Source organism: Pundamilia nyererei, unplaced genomic scaffold (genome assembly GCF_000239375.1).
Source record: "Pundamilia nyererei isolate P.nyererei 1_Seehausen unplaced genomic scaffold, PunNye1.0 scaffold00091, whole genome shotgun sequence".
NCBI classification, from domain to species: domain Eukaryota; kingdom Metazoa; phylum Chordata; class Actinopteri; order Cichliformes; family Cichlidae; genus Pundamilia; species Pundamilia nyererei.
This window is the reverse complement of record NW_005187492.1, coordinates 1,713,519-1,735,741: the sequence shown is the minus strand read 5'-3', so window position 1 is coordinate 1,735,741 and position 22,223 is coordinate 1,713,519.

Sequence of the window (22,223 nt, the reverse complement as noted above, 5' to 3'; positions counted from 1 at the left end):
ATATAACCTTTTACTAATGTGAACAGACCTGACAAAAATGAAGGCTTTTTGAGACACAATCCACATTTGCCAAATTTATCTTTATAGTGATGGCAGATGCGATGAATGTGAGGAATTTCTGTCCAGATACAAATTTGAGTGCTGTTCCTTACAGCTAGCATTGAAATGAATTTTTCGTTAGACTCCAGTCATGTTGATCGCATAGCTCTACACTTAATGAATGATATCAAGCTCAAATGATCTACATTTTGCACAACAAAGTCCTCAAATCTAAAGACCCTTATTACAAAGAATTTCATCTTTTTTAAAGCACTTATTTGAGCATTAGCAGGCCTAGAAATGTACAGGAATACAGACTATGCCTATAATAATCCCTATGCTGTATGTGTCTGTATTAACATATTCAAAATTTACTTTGCATCCTAAACGTTCTGTCGCAATACATTCTGCTGGTGTACCAACTCTGTCTCTCTAGCCTTACCGCCCTACAGCAAACAGTGGTGATGATAAACTATATTGATGAAACTATTGTGTGATGAATGATTCAGGAATAGTGGGTGAATCATTTTTCATGCTCCTTCGGGAAATTTGTACCATCACTGCACACTGAAAGCTTAGGAGGACTTGGAAAAAAAAACTCTACAAAGGAAAGGGATGTCACATCAAAAAGACATTGCAAGAAAAATGTTTATTTGATAAATATGAGAACACTAAATCAAGTCAGAGAAGCTCCACAAACCACTTTTTTTCATCTCTAACCTGTAGTGGTTTGTCGCATTTTTTCATATTAAGTGCTGTTCTTCTTTCTCTTAATTAAATGTGGTTTTTATTGTTTTGTGACTGCTTCAAAACAAAGCAAAGCTTTCTTGTGACCACACGTCACGTCATTGCTGCAGCTCTCCTAATGCCAAAAACTGAGATGTGAGTAGCTGAGAAGTTCAGAAACACAGATTATTGTAGGGGAATCATTTATTCAGTAGTTTACGCAAATGAAGGCTGTGGGAAATTCTAAAAGAATAAACCGACACATTCTCACTCCTTGCATAGTGAAGCTGGGTCAGAGACCCATTCCTATCATATTTCACAGACCTTGGGATACCAATTTAGCATCTAATTTGAAGAAACACATAAATGACACAACCTTCAACCTTAGATTTCTGTCTAGGGACACTTTAATTGCAGCTTTTTGACTCAACCTTTTTGGTTGCTGTTTGATTCGTTTTTAATGAGACATCAAACTACTTGGACAGGTTTAGGGACTAAACTCATTTGGTCAGATTTAGGTGGGGGAAAAATGGGTTGGGTTGAAATACAACTTTTTACAATGTATCATTGCCATTATTACATGTCCTTAGTAAACATAGTTATGGGTGATGTCACTAGTGATCGTACTGTGGGCATGTTTGCTGTGTAGGCATGTTTATTTCAGATGTTAAAGTACTCCTATTTAACCCTAGTACACTTTGTACTCTACACCCATGCAGGTTGACAAGTGATAATAGAATTACAATTGGGTCCTGACAAAGTATCTACACAAGTTAGGAAGATAATAGATTCAATAAACATGAAACTATTTTATTTAAGTTTATTGTATTGTATTTTACATATATACCAAACCTCTGGTATAAAAAAAGTTAAAGCAACATAAGTTTCTTTTTTTTCTTTTTTTTTTTGTATTTCAGGGTTTTTTGTTTCCTCACCATCATCAGTATTTGAATACATTTGGGTCCTTTTTGTTTGTTTATTCCTCGGGGCTTGGCATTACAGCCATCACGGCAATAGTTATTAGCAGGGCTCAGTATCAACAAAATATAATGTTAAAATTCCATCACTGTGTCAGGGATTTAAAATGACTTTTTAATAAAGGAGTTTACATTTAAGTACACGGGATGATCGCTTTGTTTTGGTATCAGATTGAATTATGTAATTCTACTGGCACTGATGCAGACTACTCTAAAATTGTGTTGTGCATAACTGCGACAGGAGCTCAGTTTTATAAAAAATAGCTTCATAGCTCTGCTAGTCATCAAAACTGACATGAAGTAACTTTAACATATTGAACATATGCATTCAACTCTTATCTCACCTTCTTATTATTTGTTGTTTGTATAATAAATATCATATTTGTCAGGGGCAGACCTTGGGTGGATTGTTACTGGGATTTATACTGGGTTTTTCATGCTTATCCCATTGTCTCAAATACTTGTTCATTGGCAAGGTGCAGTTCTCCAAAGTGAGTTGTCAGGATTTAAATCAGAGCTACTACTCAGCCTTTCTATGAGTGTGGGAGCTGAATACAGAAAGACTCAAGCTCCTAGGGAAACTGGCTGCTGAAAAGCAGGGCATTTTTGTCCCATAATGAGATTGTGACTGATTTAACTACAAGATAATTATAGATTAAATATGTAATCCTAATGCTCCAAAGGCCATGAAAGATATTTTGCCAGATTATTTTTTATTAGAATGAGGATTTGGGACTTTGCAGGTGATAAGTTTGTGAGACAGAGACCTGCCCTACTCTGATATGCCTTAAAGACAGGACTGAATTCAGATGAACCCTCAAGAGAGGCTGTATCCCAATAAGGATTACCAAACTTAAAGCTATCCTGCACAGTGGCATTTGATAACAGTCACCTTTTCATCAGTGTCTAGCGCTAGACCCACTTAAACAAAAGAACAATGCAGGTTCAGTTTATTTTATCCAAGCTGCATAAACCTACAGATCCACATGCGCCAGATGGATCTTTCCTAATTTCTAATTACTCTACCTCATAGAAATTCTCAGTGCTCATCCTTTCCATTCAATCTGTCACACTATAGAGATTTACCTGGCAAGAGTTCAGGGAATGACAGTAATAAACCCACCTTCATCTCCACGTTTCTATTCCTAATACACTTCATATTATTGCTAATACTTGTAAATAGGCAACTGAAATCCAGCTCAATATTGTTTGCTGAAATGGCTCACTGTTTATGGATACATGAAGCATAATACAAGGTTGAGATAGCTTGAAGCAATAATGGGAAAGTGTGTGTGAGAGGTGCAGGGAGTGTAAAACTGAAGTTATAGCCAGCATAAGAGTAGACTGGATGGGCAGGGCTGGCTGGTCCAATTATACTTGAGCCTTCAGGAAGAGTGAGAGGTAAAAATGCAGGAATTCATGTCACCTTGAGAAGCTAGTGTTACTAACAGACTTCTGCCCCAGACACTGTGTGTTTTGCAAATATCTATTTTTAGTTTTGGTAGCAGAAAAGGGAAACGATTATGTGCTCCTCATGCAAAAGATATGAATGCTAATGGAAGTTGTAATAGATTGACATATATAGTTGAGAAAATTAAAACACTTTATGTAGCAACAACATGACTTGCAGAATGTCTTTGAGAAGATCTATATACATACTTGGGTTCTTAATGGATTCATTCTATCTTTATCCACCCAAATAACATCTTTTTGGGAAACAATTTAATTCTAAAATTTAAAGTGGTTCAGCTTCACTGATGAAATTCTAGTATTAGAACCCTGGCGATATATATTTTAAAGTTAAACACTGTGTCTGAGTCCCTCTCCGGTCCCTTATACATGAACAGCTTGGTGAAGTTTCATCGATGCATCCTATCCGCACAGAGAAATACAACCACACACTCGTCCATTTGCACATAAGAGCAATTTAGAGTAATCAAATAACCTAACAAAGATGATACACCTGGAGAAAAGCAGTGTAGAAGATCAGCGGAGCCATTAGCTGGTGCAGCGTGGCATGAAGATCAGCTTTCATCAGCGGATATACCAGATTTGTGGGCTGAGCATGCTACCCACATTTATCACTAGACTCATTAGACTGCATTCACTGTATGTAATTGTTTATAATGTAAAGTCTTCACTAGAAGAAGCACAGATTCAGCTCTTATTTTTTCTAAATCTTTCAATAATTTGCATTAGAACATCAATAATTCACTTTCTTTTTCTTGCTTCTTTGCATTACTTATTCCACCTAATGTAGAAGATAATCCTGTATAGGTATTTCTCAAAAGCTCATCTGTCTTGTGTTCTGGTTTGTTTATGTGACCGAGTGAGAGTGCATGTTTGTGTGTTTGTGCATGTGTAAAAGTCTGCTCTAGTAATCAAGCTCTTTTATTAGAAAGCTGTGCAGTGCATAGGTTTTTTTGTATTACTGCCGGAGCAGGTGGTTTGTCATTGTGGCTGATCGATATTTGATCTTTTTGTTTGTTGCATGGTGGCACAATAAAAGCAGAAGGAGGCAAAATAACAGGGTGCTCCTATAGGGAACCAGATAGCTCCCAAAGCAGACAGAAAGGCTCTTCAAATCCCTCCTCAGGAGGGACAATGTCCATACAATCTTTGGTAGCAGATGAAGGAGCTGCAGAATTGATAAGAAAACAAAATGGAATAGAAAAGGAGTAGAATAAGATTTGTTGAAAGGGATGCTGATTTTTGACAGAAGGTCACTCCGTTGAGTTACTGTGGGGTTGTCGTAGCTCTACTCATAAATGTGCTTTTCTCTGTTCACTATGCCTCTTGATGAATGATGTTAGTGTTTAGTGAATCCCTTGAGGATTTAGCCATTTAGAAAATTGACTGCATGACGTTCCCACAACAATCATGGAATCGCACTAATGTGAAGACCTGACTAGTTTGACACCAGCTAATTTAAAGCCATCTCAACTGTTAATTGGTTACTTTATGTAATGATCAAAATCAACTTATCTGATAATTTTAATGGCTCTTTACTCACATTGTTGTCATCATAACTTCAGAACTGTCAAAAATATACATATATATACACATCCAAATAGATGACACTGGCCAGCAGATGCCTAACATTTTTCCTGTCTGCACAATTGGAAAGGTAATTTAGGAATAAATAATGCCTGCCTTCTGCTTCTGGGGCATTAAGTAGTGTTTATGCAGAAAGATTGTCTCTCATCGAAAATATTTATTTGTAGTCATGCTTCCCTTGATTGATTTTCTGTCAACTCCTTTCTCAGCAAAAACAGCAGAGGGCTTATGCAGAATTGTTAAACACAATCCTCCTGAATAGCTTCTAACTACAGCGACAACCCCATACAAATCCATGATGACACAGGAGTCTATCTATTTAATTTTTTACACGCTGCCTGCATTGTCCTCAAAATATAGCGAAGCCAGCATGAAATTGCAGATGCATTACCCTGGCTAAATTACAGCTCGCGGGCCCGACCGGCACTTCCTGAAATAGATGAGAAGCAAGGGGTCAGTTGCACTTTTGTCATCCACTGAAAGGAGTTGCTCATTCTATGTCTGTTCCACCTACTTATGTACCAAAGACGATTCTCGTATGTGTGATGGGCACGAGGGCTGTCACTTTGATTAATGGCACAATAACATTTAAAGCCACCATGCAGTTTATTCTATATCAAATATGTTCCTCTGAACTCTTGGGTTTTATCTGCAGATACTTTGCTTTTATATCTTTTGCAGTTGCTGAAAAAGGGTCATATGAAAAGAAAAAAAATAGAACAGAAAATCACTTCCAAGGCTCTCCATCTCTCTCACTTATGACTTGCCCTCTATATTGAGTAAATATGACAAATTTATGAACTGTGAGTTTGAGGGTTCGAAAGTCATAAGTAGGGTTGCCAAGTGTCCCGTTTTAGCTGGAACATCTCGTAAAATTAGCAAAATTGGTTTGCCGCTTATTCTACTAATGTCACATACAGTGAATATTTACACTATGCCCAGCTGGTTGTGCATTGTTCAATGCCAGAGTGTCCCTTATTTGATAGTTAAAAAGCTGGCAACCATAGTCATAAGTAACCCAAAGAGAGGGACTGGCACTAGTTGTTGCTTTTATTATAAGTTGTTTGATGGTGATTAAAGCTGTATCTAGCCAAGAGAAAATGTACATGTTCACAAATTGGTAAGCGTGGCACGAATGACGGACCCAACCACATCGTTTGTTCTTTTAACCTTTTTATTCCAGTTGCTGTTCCTCTCACACACAGCCGTGATGTGCTGATGGACCTCCAGTGTGTCAGCCTTCCCTCCAGCTGTGCCACAAACAACGTCCCACCACAGTAAAGCAAGCACTGGATTTATGTCACTCTGTTTAAAGTCAACACCAGGTTAACTTATCTTATCTTAGCATAAAACCATGTATTCTTATGATGCAATGCTGCATCTTTGAAGGGACTTTTTGCAATATCTCCGCACCAGCACCAATTCTAGTGTGGTTTCCTCACTCATGCTGCACTTCTTTATCCTCAACATGTATTTACTGCACACACACTCATCATACATGCCATAGAAATACTTCCTCACTTTAATGATTTTGGAGAAATATCCAAAGTTTTCCAGTGCTCAGTGTGTGTGATGGGGGAAGGAATGGTTATGCAGGTGTATATGTGTGCTTCTGGCTTTCATGTGAGTGAATATATGTGTGTACTGGGACTGACAGGCTGAAAGCAGGGCAGTGACAGGTCCTGACTGTGAGATTGACGTGGGTACTGGGATTGAACAAGAGATGGATTTAGCTCAACTAATTGAACTGAGAGACCACTGAGGCTGTAGAGGAAGCTAGACTCAGCGTGCTGAAGTGCCTCTGTGTGTGTGTGCAAATGTATGCATGTGTGAGATTGTAGCTTACATGTGTTTTTTTCCCTTTTTCCATTTATATTTTTATTAATGACTCTGCATTCTGTCAAGATTGATGACACAGCATGGAAGTGGCTTGTGTTTGCCATAACCAAAGACTGCCTTGATTGAGATTTTTCTTTGTTGCTGTGAATTGTTTTTGACAGGCTGTGCCAAGGCCTCATGCCTCACCACTGACAGCTCTAGCTTTAGTCAATGTTATGTTACATTTGCTATTTATCAGCACCCTCAAAGCTGACTTTATTATGCCTATATGTCAGTCTGAGATCTCAGACAGGAACTTGATTTTACAGCACAAATACTGTGATATTCAGATTATTGTTTCTGCAATAATATACATGTAAGTCTTCACTTACATGTATACGCATACATACTGTAGTCAGCTTCTATGACAGAGTGATTCATCTTTTATGTTTTTATCCATTTTAACTCCACGGCAAGTGCTGGTGAGCAGCGTACATTAACCCTCTCAGACAGGGCTGAGACAGGCTAGTACAGGGCAGGTTTTCTTTCTCTCCTGTCTTGCTGTCCATCATCTATCATGATATTTTCATCTGCCCCTGTCTGTTTACTTGCCTTGTCTCTATTCATCTCCATCCTGCCTCCCATTCTCTGTTCCACCTGCCTCCTTGCTCCTTCCTGCACCGCTGCAACACTTTTATCTCAGTCACCCCCACCTTCTATCTTCAATGAGTCCCTATGCTTTTTCTTTCTCTTGGGAACTATCTATCGAGATGAGCTGTCTCGGTGTATGTCTGTCCATCTTTTTGTCTTACTGTGTCTGAGCCAAGAGACCTAGTCCCCCTCGTTGACAGCCTCTTTCACTATGACTGTACTTTGGCCATGGACCTCTGACAGAAACTTTAGAAGGCCTGTCTGGAAAAAGACATTGAGGGGAAACTGAGAGGGCATTGAAGAGGTTATGAATCCCTGTACGAAGCCCTGTGCTGACAGGCAGCTCTTCCCTCTTGGCTTGTAGTCAGAGGCTGAGATGGATGTGAGGGATAGTCGGGATGGATGGGTCACAGCTGGAGCAACAGCTATGAGCAGCGACACTGGCTAAAAAACACCAGCAAGGGATAAACCCAGTGATGAAAGAGTTGGAACGATAGCATGAACATGAGCATGCATATGTTTGTGTATGGCTGCACATTTGTGTTTCTTTGTATCTGTACAGGCGCGGCGTGTGTGTGTGTGTGGGGTGGTGGTGAAACCAGAAAAGATGTGACTTGTGAAGCACTGCAGAAAGCAGGGCAGATTATGCCTGGAAATCCCTGCATACATGTGTCAGCATTATGGGTGTGAGGTCTGCAAAGGGAGAGAGTAAAAGCTAGACAGGCCATATCGGGCCACGCTGTTTCTGTAAGCTGTGACTCAGTATGGTCTCAGCTTCTGTCATGCCTTCTTCCCAACCTGCCTACTGTAATCCACCCTGCTTGGCATGGGGTTCTGGTTACGGCAATGCCCAACCCACCTAGGTGCCAAGAGGAACACAGTATTCCCTCAACAGACAGGGTCTATTGATTGCCGTGTCAGAGGCCATATCATACTATCCGTTTATTGGACTGACTGAAGTTTTATTCAGCTTGCCCTAGCTGTGTATACAGCCAACAGATGACATTTAAACTATGGCTGGTGTACGCCTGCTGGACTGGAGCTGACAGCCTTACAAATGGCTACTTTACAGATGGCATTTTACTCTTGGCTTATTAATACTATTAAACACAGCTTGTTTATATGAGATGAAGGCCAGTCACATTGTTTTGGCCAGATACAGTCTAAAGCAAAGGGGTGTCGATATTGCTCATGGGAGCTTATTAAATCCCTTAATAATAAACAGCCGTTAATTTTCTTTCTGACTTTTAGGCAGCGCTGTGGCAAGACATGGCAAGACTAACATTAGTTTGTTCTCCTTTCTGTCGATATAGTAGTCACACTTAGACTCAGTAATTCAAGCAGCACCACAGAGGACACAGACGTTTTATAACCACTGCCCAGACAGCAGGAGCTACTGCACCTATTAGCATTAACCAGGCCTTTTCTCCTTAGCAAATTACCCAAATGCACCAGTTCATTTGGAGCACATTTAAAAAGGAATCAGCCAATATTGTCATGCTATTAACCAGTTTGATTTACACCATGACCTCAAAGATATGTCAGAATTGGTTAAATAAACTATGTATAGCTCCTAGGGTAATTGGATTTCTGCTCATGTCCCCAGGCAGATGATACAGTTACATGTGGGAAGAAGGGATTACCTTTGATTATAATGGAAACCTGATTATTAAATGTAAATGGAGCGGAAATTACCATGGAAAATGGACATCTTCACAGGAAACAGCCATTGCACAAAGAACCTATACAAGGAAAATAAAAAAAAGGAGTGTCTTATAAATAGCTGTGCAGTCTGGCTTTAAAAAAAGTGTCCCTTGTGAGATTTATGCAATCCCAAACTTACTAAATTTTTCACTAAAACCATGTTGGTGAATCACAGTAGAATTAAATAAATACATAATGAGTCATTTGAATACTACAGACTGTCTAAAAATGAAACTCTTTTAACTATTAATTTCATTTTTTGTATTATATCAAGCCAAAACAGAATGTTTTGGCTTGATATAATACAATAATTAATGTAGTAATAAAATTACTTTACAACTAACATTTACTTCAACATTTTTGCTAAACCATTAAAACGCCTTTATTCTGCATTTAAATCAGTCATTTTTCCCATCATTTCCATTATTTATATATATATGTATGTATATATATATATATGTACACACACACACACACATATATATATATATATATATAGTATACAGTTTGTCAGAGATTTCATTTTATCAGTTGATGCGCTTCAGGCACAAAAAAGTTTTGGTATTTGTGAATTATACTGCTGATAAACTAAAAGGCTCCCAGCACTATGTGTTGGTTGTTGAGAGGACCCGCATACAGCACATGTAGGCAGGTTTAATCCTTACATATTGTCTGGGTCAAATTTGACCAGCGTTGACATTTGAGAGCAGTAAAAATACTAAAAATACTACTAATTTTTATAAAGTGAGCCAAATACAAAAAAATAGAATATTTTAAAACTTTAAACTGTTTTTCAGATGCTTCAGATGTTTGTACATTGATGCCACTCCTGGTTCGAGTTGACCTGTATCTGATAAGATGGATTTAATATCCAAGAGTTTGGGTTAAATCAAGGAAAATTATGGTTTTAGGGAATATATGAGTATATGTGCAACACTTGTGTGTATTTTTACCCCTCAGCAGTAAAAGACTGATGGGTTATTGTTGTCACCCTACCAGGTGACAAGAAGAAAAACAACACACTGTAGGATTTTAAAATTCAGATCATAGGTGCATTACTGGGTGGTTGAGAGGTTCTACTGGCTGCTGCTAGTATCCTTTTATACAAAGGGGACCCTGACACTATCAGAAGAATTGCTTGTGTACTCCCCATATTTGTCCAGGTTCCTGCAGCTCCTTCTGGTCTTTGAAGGATCGCTGAGCAATTGTGAAACTGTGAAATGTTGAGATACAAGACAGACAATAGATCTTTGCCTCTAATGTAACTAAATAATCTATAAATTTAAAAAATTAAATATTTTATTCTGCTCGAACTGAGATAAGCTAACGGTGTTTAAAACAGAACTCAAACAGGGGTTTGGGAAGTTGGCATTGCTTATATATAACGTGAGGTGCGACTCCCCACTTCTTCCACTCCCAAGAAAAGGCAAGCAGCACAGAACAATTCAGCCAAAACAGAAAAGTTTAATATGATCCCTATTCATAGGCAGAGATGTAATCTGATTACTTTTTCAAGTAACGAGTACAGTAAGGGATTACTATTGCAAAAACGGTAATTAGATTACCGTTACTTTCCCGTAGGAACGCTGCGTTACTGCGTTACTAAAACCGTGATTTTTTTGCGAGAATGTCTCATGACAGTGACGTAAGCGAGTACGCCGTTAGTGACAACAGCTGTGTGCAGATCAACAATGGATCATATATTGAGTGCGGGAGAGAGTATGAGCATGCAGCGTTTAAAGCGTGGAAGTACTGACCTTACTTTGAGTTTGATTCCATAAGAAGTGACAAAAACATTAGTGTCCGCTGTGCGTGGGAAGAAAACTTCTTTTTACTCCGAAAAAAACCCCTAAACAAGCTCCGAGTGCGCAACCACGTAATGGGAAATTCACAGAGAAACTCGCGGATTCTTCCACTGACCGCTGCGCCACACCTGCACCAGAGCACACCTCCGCCTACCCCACTCCTGCTTTACAGGTGAAAATAGAGCAACAGGACTGCTAGTCTTTGATTTTATTTACTTTCTGCTGTGTTTTACTTGCACCTATTTGAAAGACTGAGTGTAAACACAAAAAATATTTTATTTTATGCTCTGGAATGTGCAGAAAATAGGTTTAAATGTTAAACTAATTTCTTCAAGTCAGAGAATGTTGCATATAATTTAATTTTTGCTTGATGCATAAAGTTAAAAGATTACAACGGATAAAACTGTCATGGTCTGGGTCTGATGACCCAGAGCTCATGTATTTCTTGTATATGTTTTTCCATATGTTATGTTTTGGTGGTTTTCTCTCCCTTTTTGTCCTTTCTCCCTGTGTGCTCCCCGATGTTTTGGGGTCGCTGAGGGGACTGCGACCCGGAAGTGTTCCCGCACTGGGGACTGCCGCACCTGCCGCCCATTAGCCCTCACCAGCTGCAGCTGATGGCTTCATGAGGGGCGCCTTATTTAAGAAGGTGGCGGAGCCCCAGTCGGCGCGGGATTATACTAAGTCGAACCTGTTAAGTACCTCCGTAGATTAGTGTGTTGAGATCGGCTTCGCTACTAAAGGCTGCCTGCTGAGCTGTGTGTGTTTTTGTGTCACCAGGAGTCGGGAGTCAGGAATGTCGTCACGAGGGGAAATCACGGAGTAGAATCGGGTTTTTGGAGTTGTCACCTTTTCACTGCTATGGACACGTGCACTGTGTGGGATTCTTAGAGGAATCGCCACAGGAGTCACAGTGCTTGGATTGTATATAGTTGTCATTTCTGTCCATAAATAAATCCACTGTCATTCACTAGAGTCTTGCATTTGGGCCCTTCTTTCCCTACAACTCCACGGTCTGCCGTCGCAGCCCGTGACAAAAACAAGTTTAAAAAAAAGAGACTTTTCCATTTGATTACATTTTGTATGATGGATTATGCAGAAAAAGTAGAATTGGGTTGACAGATCTATTGCTTTATTACCTATTCAGGTTGTAAATCGTGTTTTTAAAAGTAACTAAGTAATTAATTACTTTTGAAAATAAGTAATCAGTAAAGTAACGGGATTACTTTTTTAGGGAAGTAATCAGTAATTAGTTACTGATTACTTTTTTCAAGTAACTTGACCAACACTGTTCATAGGATTATAAAGCCACTTGAACTGTTATTCCAGTGAGTGTCCCACACACAAAAGGCTTGCTACCACTGCGTTGAATGCACAAATGAATTTGCAATAAGCCATTAACAAGCCATAAACACTGGGAACATTTAACCAGAACCACAACTCAAAAACTTCACCAGATCACAAACCCCAAATCATAAAAACTGACACTTGGCACTAGCAGAATGAAAATAAAATCAAGAACCATTCAGCAACAGTACTGAAACTTAACATGACCAGAATCATTGTGAAAACCAGGAAGCTAAAACTGAAAAATGACTCAGATCAATGGGACTGATACACCCAGTGTTTAATGCAGCACCATCAGTTTTTGTTGCTTTGGTTGTGCATAAATTGAGCCTAAGTACAGAGTCGATTGTGAGTTGCTAGAGAGAAAGGGATATTTATATCTGTGTGTAATTAAACTTTGGATTCTTTGGGAAAAACCTGCTTGTGATATTTGTCACCTTTAGGAGACTGTTCTCATTTCACACCTATAATAATATCTTTCTGAAGGTGCAGTATTTTCAATAGCAACACCCATGCTGCGTGTCATTTTCATTCACATAATTAGGATGCTATAAGAAGATACAACTTGGAAACAAGTAGTTTTATGTCAGTGTTAATAAGGTGATGAATAGACATGGCTGTTGTTCTTGTCATACCAGGAAAGAAGAGATGCCTGTGGGGATGTTGAGGTTGCGGTGAAAGCCAAAAAAGCTCACCTGCTCCACTTGGGGAAGAGAAAATCATCGGGAGTGACTGAGGACAGAGGTGTGGAAAATAGCGGAAGGACACATCAAATGGTAGAGAGCGAAGTGAGACGCTGTCATTACCCCTGAGAGGACAGGTGTGGACCACAATTAAGACTGAGTTTCACTGGCAGCCATCTGTGAACAGTCCCCACATCACCCGCAAGGGACAGGACATTTCCAAGCATCCACTGCAGTGTGCACATGTGAGGTCAAGCACTCCAATGCATGCATTCACACACATATGGCAACATTTTCATGAATGAAACAGCGATGTACAGCGATGCTGCAGTTGAATTTGAGGTCAGAGAGATGCTTGAAATAATATTTCTCTCCATTTTAGACCTTTCTATTCCAGCTCAGTCTCAAACATAGACACAGCCCCCTGCTACAGGTCTCAGTCAGTCTGTCCTTACTACAGTGCTGGCTCAACCAAAATAATTTCCCTTCCTCTCTGAGCTGCAGGGTAATAAGGGAACAGGAAAAGGGAGGGAGAGAAAGAGGCAAAGTCTAAATGAAAAACCAGCCTCGGTTTAACATCTTCTCTTTCTGGGGCACGGCTAAGCTTTATTGGATTTTTTTTTAAATTCCTACTTTCGTTAAATCAGACAGAATTTTCTCATAACCTTTGGCACATGTGCAATGTCGAGTTTAATCACTTCTCTTGTTGAAATATACTGTACATGATATTAAAATGCAAAGATGGACAAATAGTAATTCAGCATTTGACAAGTATGTCATACTTTACGTTCTCTTGTTATCTGACAAAGTGATGCTGAAACCTCTGCACTTTAACATCACTTTAATGAGAAGATGCATGAGATTCATGAATCTCATAAACCCACTTAATATCTAGCCTCACTGTATAACAACTAAGGAGATAATCCTCAAATTCCCGTTTCAAATTGAGGTCCCCAGTATGAAGACCAGTGCAGGAATGCAGTTTGCCGATCAAGAGTTGAGGTAGAGTAAAGACCTTAAAATATAACTGCGTAATGCAGGTCAGCACAGAGATGCTCTTAGCAGCATGTGTTGCAGACACAAGCAGAACATTTTATTATAGATTTACGACATATATTTTTAAAGGCCTAAATGAAAGAGAAACACGAGAACTCACTCTACAGACATGCAGCCACAACATGCCACACAATCCCCCACCCTCCCTATTTGTCTATCCATTCAACCACCCATCAAAGATACAATAATATAATTTGGTGATGAGAAGACAGGCTGGTCATAATTGCTTCTAATTGACCCATTGTTTACTGCACAGCCTCAGCTGAAGTGTTAGCGTCTTTATATTGCAGTTTCTGAGTCAGTGAATGATTTTTGCAGATTTTTGAATGAATTTCAAAGATATCTGCAAAGAAGCATCTGTTTTGGGGGCTTTCTTTGCTCTTTTGGGGTGTGTTTGTGTGTATGTGAATGTTTGTATACACTTTTTTTACTCCATTCTTCTAAAAACTGAATTGGAAGATCTCTTTTAAAATTAGTTCTTGCTAAAGCATGGAACTATATCAGTATCCAGAAGAGATTGCATTGCATTACAATTTAGTGCATCCCGAGTGGTGGAAAAAGAGAGAGAGATCCTCAGTGATGTATGACATGCTCTTATAGTGAGTATATCTTACTACCATCAGGAGAGAGAAACAGGCTGTCATCTTTGTGAGCTTCTCGTAACCAGTCATCTTTTATACCTTGTAGTCAACTATGATGAGCTAATCCAAGTGAAATAGCATCGGTATCGCTTACGCATAATTGTGCTTTGAATTAACTTTATAATCCTTAGTGACATATCTCGGTAACATCCACCGCAAGTTTTGTGTTTCAACCTCTAAAAATCTGTGGGGAATTTTTTTTAGCTTGCTAAAAATAGTTTCTGTCATTCTTGTAGCATTTTGTTACAGTTTACAGTTCAAGCATTGATTTTTAAATGCAACATCTAATAAATTATTGATAAATAGAGTGATGTTAATAAAAAGCATTGAGCAGCCTAACCAGTGCATTAACTATAAAGCTGCATTTGAATGATGTTATTATTAGGTCATTTCCTGCTTGCTGATCTCAAATGGTTAGTTCATTGTCATCAGTTCAGAATCCTCTCTGGCCAAAAGTATGTTTGCGCTGGTCATTCAGATCGAAAAACAATTCATGCAAAGTATTACAGTGGATATCTATAAAGTGTATTTTGCATAGGGTATAGATCCTTGGTCATGGTGGTGATGTGAGTGTGAACCAGCTAAAGGGTGAGTTACATACAACTATATACAAAAGAGTATAGTATAGAGACTGTGTATACATGTGTATACAACTTTCAAGTGCAATTAACTGCTTAATGTAAACAAGATAAGTACTGAATAAAGTCCTCACCAGTTTTTTATGATGTCTCAGAGGACAAAACACACTTAGTCTTTTTAGATATGTGTCCTCCCATTAACGAGAATAGAAACCACAGCATCATGAACTAAAATACTCTCAATCATGCATAAACTCAGCAGTGCTGAAGAGATGGAGCCCTCAAACCCACACTTACTAACGTTGCTCCCGTGGAGAGAGCTCATTTGCATGCAGTTGATAGAGCATGATTTTTGCCTGTGCACTGTCTGTAAAGTAGGTTTTGCACAGCTCATGATAAATATAAATCTCAGCATGCTTACCTGCTTCAATAGGTTGGTTTGCTGGCATTAAAACGACAGATGTTAGTTGTACATTTTAAACATTTTTTTTTTTACATAATTTTTCAAATTGTGCCATACTGCATTCAAAATAACACTTCTATTGCCAAATCTCCTACTGCTGCACCTGAGCACACAATACATTTGCACTCTCTGCAATTACACAACCTTTTCACCGGCAAATACACCCAGGAATATCAAATATGAGGAAAGATTCACCTATTATATCTTGTGTTGTTTCACAGAAAGGAAGTATGAGATAATCATGCTAAAAATAGCCAAAAGATTCCTGCTGCCTGTGCTTCCCCTGCAGACACACCAGTGATCCTGGGACCATTACTTAGAGCAATGGAGAGCTGAAAAAAAGTCAAATAGCATACGATGCAAATGTGTACAAGATCTTACTGATTGAGCAATTGCCTGATTAAAGAATGTATTTGACTTTAAAACCCTGCTCTAATAGGAATGTCATCTTATCATTATAGTATAGAAAAATGATAATTGAATAATATGCTAGCCCTAAAGCCAGTGATATTTACAATATAAGAACACTGACCGTGTAACGATTATGTCAGAGTAAAGCGTATAGATATTTTGGGGATATACCAGAAAGAAAATGTATCAAAGCTTTAAAGAGTGAAGAAAGAGATCTCAGAGCCTTGACTGAGAAACTCAGTGACCCTCATCCACTTCTTCCATCTCTTTTTATCAACTATATCAGCGCTTGACCATCTGGCAAAATTCTATCCTCTGACAATCATCACTTATAAGATAACAGAGACATCTGTTTAGTTATCTCCAGTAAAGACAGATGTGATCACCATGACTTCACTCACTGGATTTTAAAGCCTCATTTTAAAGTCTCAGTGTCTTAGAATCTTGTCTGTTGTCATGTTGTTGTTGTTGTTTTTCTTGGAAAACATAAATTACACTAAATCAAAAATCTAAAAATCCAGGCCCTAACAAGACTTAATAAATGGTTGATTTTGAGTGTTGCAAATTGATTTAATTAATTATAGAGTCTGAAACAGCTTTTTCACACAGTGCTGAAAACATGTTTTTTAATGTCTATGTGAACCACACTATTCGGCACTTTTATGGTTTAAAGCCAAGCAAAAGAGGCAAAGCTAAGATGCTTTTGATATGTGCAAAGAAGCCCACAGAGGGGGTTCATGGATGTAGTGAAGAAGGACATGGAGAGGGTTGGTGTGACAGAAGAGGATGTTAGGGATAGTGTGAGATCAAGGCAGTTGGTCAACCTCTAAAGGCAGCAACCAAAAGAAGAAGAAGAAGACGAAGACATGCACAATGCCCATTTCAAGACCCTTTAGTGATATCACAAATAGCATTTGTTTGTTTTAGGTTAAGGCTACTTCTTTAAAATTCTCTCCCTGCTGAGATGGCTTCTAACTATTCTTACCAGCTCTTAAAATCTTTTTGAACTGCTAATTTGTACTAAGACATTCAGTGGAGTATTACAGATGAGATTTTCCTTACGATTCATGGACTTGAAGATGTGTATACATTGTCAAACAGAGTAAAAGTGAACTCTTTCATCTATATTTTCTGTACACTTTTAGATAATACTAATTTACTACTCCTCGCTGTACAGTATGTCTTCAGCTTAGAGCTGGGCGATAGAACGATAACGATATGTATCGCGATATAACTTTTCTCGATAGAAAAATTAAACTATCGCGATAGACCTCGCCGCTCTTGTCCTCTTAGAAAAAAAAAGAAAAAAGAACAGCCAATCCAAATTAAGTAGCGCAGAGCCAAACCAATCACAGCCGCAGCGTCACGTCGCGTGACTTGTTACGTACAGCGTAAGTGCCAAGCCGCACATGTGTATTTGTTTGGGAAGCAGCCAGCCACCGTACCGCCAGGGTAATTAAGGAAAAGAGTGAGCCGACTAGAGAAATCAACCGAGCGTGACCAAAGGTTACCGAAGAGAAAACAGATGATGGTTCCAATGCCGGAGAGATTGTCGAACGGAAGAGCCAGAGAAGTTCCGTAGTGTGAAGGTATTTCGGCTATTTCAAGTCTGAGAAAAAACAGAGTAGCGTGCACTGTAAATTGTGCCGAAAGCAAGTCTGGAAATACAATAAACTGGTGCATGCGCTACATCCACACGTACCCGGGTATTTTTGAAAACGCAGATTTTTCTATGCATTTGAACCTTTCGTCTACACGTAAACGGCGTTTTTGGTCACTGAAAATGAAGATTTTTAAAAACTCAGTTTTTGCATTTACGTGTGGACTAGAAAAACGGAGAAAACGCAGCGTCAAAGGTGTGCGCGTTTTTTGACGTCACACTGTGCGCCACGTTATTGTTTCGGTGAAATGAATTTCTAAAATACTGTTAATTGTACATATACACACAGTTACTGTCCCTCCACACATACGACTCGGTTCTGCTTCTATGCCCCAGCTTTGTTTACTTTTTCCCACCGAGGCTTCTAGACTTCTGATTGGCCAACATTTCTGCGTGGTTAGGAATCTAGTTCCACCTGCTGCTTTGGCATGTTCCTAGCAGCGTTTTCCTTCATTTCTGCCTTTATGTGTGTACGGGATTATTTTTTAAAACGAAAATGGAAAATCTCCGTTTTCAAAAATACCCGTGTACGTGTGGACGTAGCCTCAGTCTCTGACTGGAAGCACTAATTCGTCATTCGGCTTTTGTCAAACTAAAGTAACTGTTAAAACTGTTTGAAAAGCTAAGCTATACAACAAGGAGAGATTGAGAATTTCCTTTTAGTTCTCAGTTTATTTGATATTGACAAAAGTTAGTCAGTTTTGTCTGTTCTTCTGTAAAACAAACTAAGATTTATTTTTAGAATTAATATTTTGTTTCTAAGTGGAATTGACAATTTAGTTTGTTTCGTTTGTTCTATTTTGAAACTTAAACGCTTTAGCGGCTGCCTTTTGTGTAGTTTGCAATATTTGCCTTTATTTATCTGAAAAAGTCTCATGTTCCTTAAGTACATCTACCCTGTTGAACTTATTATGGGAAATAAATATTTAAATAAAAACAAGCTGCTGATTATTTCACATTTTACTTGTGAGCAACGGCACATTTAAATCTTACAAATATAGTTATTTGGCTTATATCGTGATAGATATCGTTATCGCCTGAAATGAAAAAAACATATCGTGATATGAAAAAATCTTATATCGCCCAGCTCTACTTCAGCTTATAATTTCTTGTCTAGGACAGAAACTCTTCACCAATGTTTAGCCTTGCCCAGCAAGCTCCCTGCACCAGGCGGCCAGATAATGGGCTGGTGTGGTGCACGGCAGGAGCAGGCGTTCCTAATGACCCGTAACTGAGCAGCACTGGGCTGTACAGTAAGAGCACTCAGGAGCCTCATGAAATCTAACCCCGATCTCATTTTGTAACAGCATGCACTTGCTCTGAAACATGGCGTCACTGGTGGGCGTTAATAATAAAGAAGCAAGACAGGCTCTGAGCCTTCAGAAAGTGGTTCTCTCTCCAGTTTTACTACATTTGTTGAGTAGCGTTGTTGACCAGTTAATAAAATCTGCTTTGGCTCTAAGGCTTTCATTCCAGCCCACACTGACTTAAGTCTTTTTCATTCATAGCAACTTTTCTAAAGTTATTCCTTGATGCATGCAGATGGGATGGACTGGTCTATTGTTGTGGAAGGAATAGAGGGGGAGAAAGAAGTGTGCTGATGCTTCACAGCTCCTAATCCTATTGGAAGTTAGGCCTGCTGTTTGTTCTCCTGTTTTGGCCCTATCAGTCACACTTAGATGAAGCCTGAGGGGAAGTAATATGGGTAGATTGGGCCTGAGTGGCATGGGGAAGTTGCCAGGGCACATGGGGGACTGCGAAGTAATACTGTGTGAAGTACCACAGCCAGGGGTTCAGCTCACAGTGGATGGATGTGTAATGGTAATGAAGAGAGATGAGATGAATCTGATACTCAAGGGAGGGAAATGTCTCTCTTTCAGTCACTCTCTCTCTCTCACACACACACACACACACACACACACACATACAAACACAGACACAGTACTGTAAAGAATGGCCATATAGATTGTGTGCTGAAATGCTCGCTTGTGATAAACATCATTTGGTACGGTGCTATTTCTGCAGTGTCTCCACTTTTAAATGTTTCAGGAGCGATACAGTGAAACTTACAGGGATGGAATTTATTGATATACAGTATGAAAGGAATGTGCTGACACAATACATCACCAGTTCTTGAATTGTGAACTTGAAATAATTTTCTGTGATAGGCTACACATCCACAGTGGGTATCACTGCGTAATGGACTTCCTGTGGTACGGTCTGAATAAGGACTCTGTAAGATGGAAACAAAGATAGGCTGGCATTTTAAAATGTCTACATCCAGCCCCGGCTCTATCTAGCTTGGAGCGATAAGAGTGTCAATTGGATGATTCAGAGTGTGTCTATTTTAAAGCACCTACTGGACACTTTTAATGCATGGCTAACTTTTTTTCTTTTCTTTTCTTTTCTTTTTTTACAGAATTTGCTGTGACTTTTAAAATATGCAGTGATGGATGTCACTTTCAGTCAGAGAGTGCTTTTTTTCATACTCCAAATAAAAAAAAAAAGAATATAAGTGGAATCTGTTTTTACAGCATTTTATCCCGAGTACTTAAATAATAGTACTATTTATGTAATAAAATCCATAACAGGACCTTTGACGATGCTTGTTATCTTATTAGGACCTAAGCAAATATATCCAGCGCATTCTCAAAAAAGCTTTCTAACAGCCCATTGTGCTATATAATGAGAAATCAGAGAAAAGTGAGATATTATCTGGAGTCTGTTTACCTACCTTACCCTGGTTGCTAACGAGCTCTGAATGTCTATGTCTCATAGAGAAATGAATAGGGGTTGGGGATGCACTTCCCCCACCCAAGTTAGAGTAAAAGCCATCAATAATACTCTTTAGTCAGTTGCAAGGTGCAGATTAGTTTTTGCCCCATGACTTCAGCCCTATTCTTCTACATGGCAAAACTGCTCTGAAGAACTAGAAAAATAAATCCTTTCCTTATTCTAACCATTAATGAAGATTTATAGCTGGATGTTTGAAATTATAGATAACTTACACACTGCAGCGAAGTAAAACTAGAGAGAGAGGGCAATGAAGGAAACGGTATTAAGATCTTTGAGGTCTTCCAGCAGGCACGCCAGTGACATGCACATATATCTTTTCCATTTCATTACAAATCAGAACCCAGCACACACACACAGATGGGTGAGGCAAGTACAGTTTAACATGAATAAATCCTAAATTACAAAACACATGAAAACATTTGACATTTGGCAAAAATTGCTCAACCACGCTGATTGTATTTGATCACAGAGCACTAATGTAACTAATGTAAACATGGAGTGCTGCTTTATTTCCAACCAAAAACTCTCTGACAGTGTAAATGCTTAAAGTGGGTACATCTCTGATCCAGTTTTATTTCTGTCTCTATTAAGGTTGATAATAAGTACTTGGTTAGAATAAAGCACAGTATTTTACAGCTGAACCTTTATCCACTCTCTCTTATCTCTCTTGTGGTGTTATGATATTTGATCTAACAATGAATCCTGATTGCGACATAGCTCATAGTGGCCCCTAAGAATTTTTCCAGTGTGGAATAATATCTCTATAGTTGAAGTTTTGAAATAAAAAAAAATGTAATTGAAACAAACATTAATGACAAACATTAAAAAAGATAGTGAAAAGAGTCTTTCTCTGCTAGTCAAAACAAGGCGAAGCAAAATGAGATTTTGCTTCACCTTTAAAAGGGCCACAGAAGAAGGTGGACATACAAAGCCTGAAGCCTGGAAAATCAATCAGGAACATAAGTGTGAGTTCCACATAGCCTCTTTGTATTGCCTTCTTGCTATGCTCAGGTTAGCTTTAATCATCACTGATCCCTTGCTACTATTCAGGAACTCACAGCTTCTTCTCCTGCCCTTAAAGCCTTTGATATGGATAGGTGTGAAACTGGCTCTCATTGCTGATCCCTACCACCACCAGGCTCACCATCCAGGTAATTCAGTTTGCAGTCTCCGGTTTGTGAATTGATTACTTTGCTATCCCTCTTTAAATTGGTGTTTGGAGAGTGGCTCTCTTTCGCTTCAAAAAAAAAAAAGAAGAAGAAGAAGAAGAAAAAAGAAAACTCTCATCAAATCAAATGGAAATCTAATATAGGAGGCTAATGGGAATGGCTAGTGGATAGCCTATGGTTCAGAATGATGCATGGACGTGATGATCTGATGTGTGCATTAGACAAGTCCATAGCTGACCATATTCCATTGGCTATCTTATGGGCTTATGGATAGTATTTTAAACAAGTCTACTTCTCCAGCCCCAGGTTTCTTAAAGTGGAGCCCAAGGCCAGTGGGGAACCTTTGTACCATTTTATGTGTCAAGCAAAGAGTGCACTACTGTACATTTAGTTCCTTAAAATTTCATGTCATACTGTAATACGACAGCATAGAAAAATGGACAAATACAGATAGTTTAGAGAAATTTAAAAGGCACCTGATAGCAAAAAATAAATAAATAAATAAAGCAAACACATTATAAACAGTAATTTCTTCTCTGTGTGCACATTCTTCTTATGAGAACTCACAGAGTCACAGATAGGTCCATAAAAAGTGACCTAAATACCACATAAATACCAATTTTTGTGCTTTTGCTTATGTAT